This window comes from Tarenaya hassleriana, unplaced genomic scaffold (assembly GCF_000463585.1).
Source record: "Tarenaya hassleriana unplaced genomic scaffold, ASM46358v1 Cleome285, whole genome shotgun sequence".
NCBI classification, from domain to species: Eukaryota; Viridiplantae; Streptophyta; class Magnoliopsida; order Brassicales; family Cleomaceae; genus Tarenaya; species Tarenaya hassleriana.
In genome coordinates this window covers 17,975-18,401 of record NW_010966056.1, presented here as the reverse complement: position 1 = coordinate 18,401, position 427 = coordinate 17,975, and positions in this window count along the sequence as shown.

Here is a 427-nt window from a genome sequence, read left to right as displayed (position 1 = left end):
CAAGAGTTCACTGACTATCTGGTTGATTGTGGTATTGTATCACAATTAACTCCTCCTAGAACGCCACAATGGAACAGCGTGTCAGAAGGAGGAACCGAACACTGTTAGACATGGTTCGGTCTATGATGAGTCAGACAGATCTTCCGAAGTCCTTCTGGGGTTATGCTTTAGAGACCGCTGCATACCTGCTAAACAGGAGTCCAACGAAGTCGGCTGAAACGACACCATATGAGATATGGACAGGGAAGCGTCATGTAGAAGTAGTAACCCTTAGTTTCCTTAGGGTAGCCTACAAATAAACACTTATCAGATTTGGAGGATAACTTATCAGTCATCTGACGCTTCACATAAGCGTCGCAACCCCAAATTCTGACAAACGATAACGCGGGACGCTTCCCTGTCCATATCTCATATGGTGTCGTTTCAG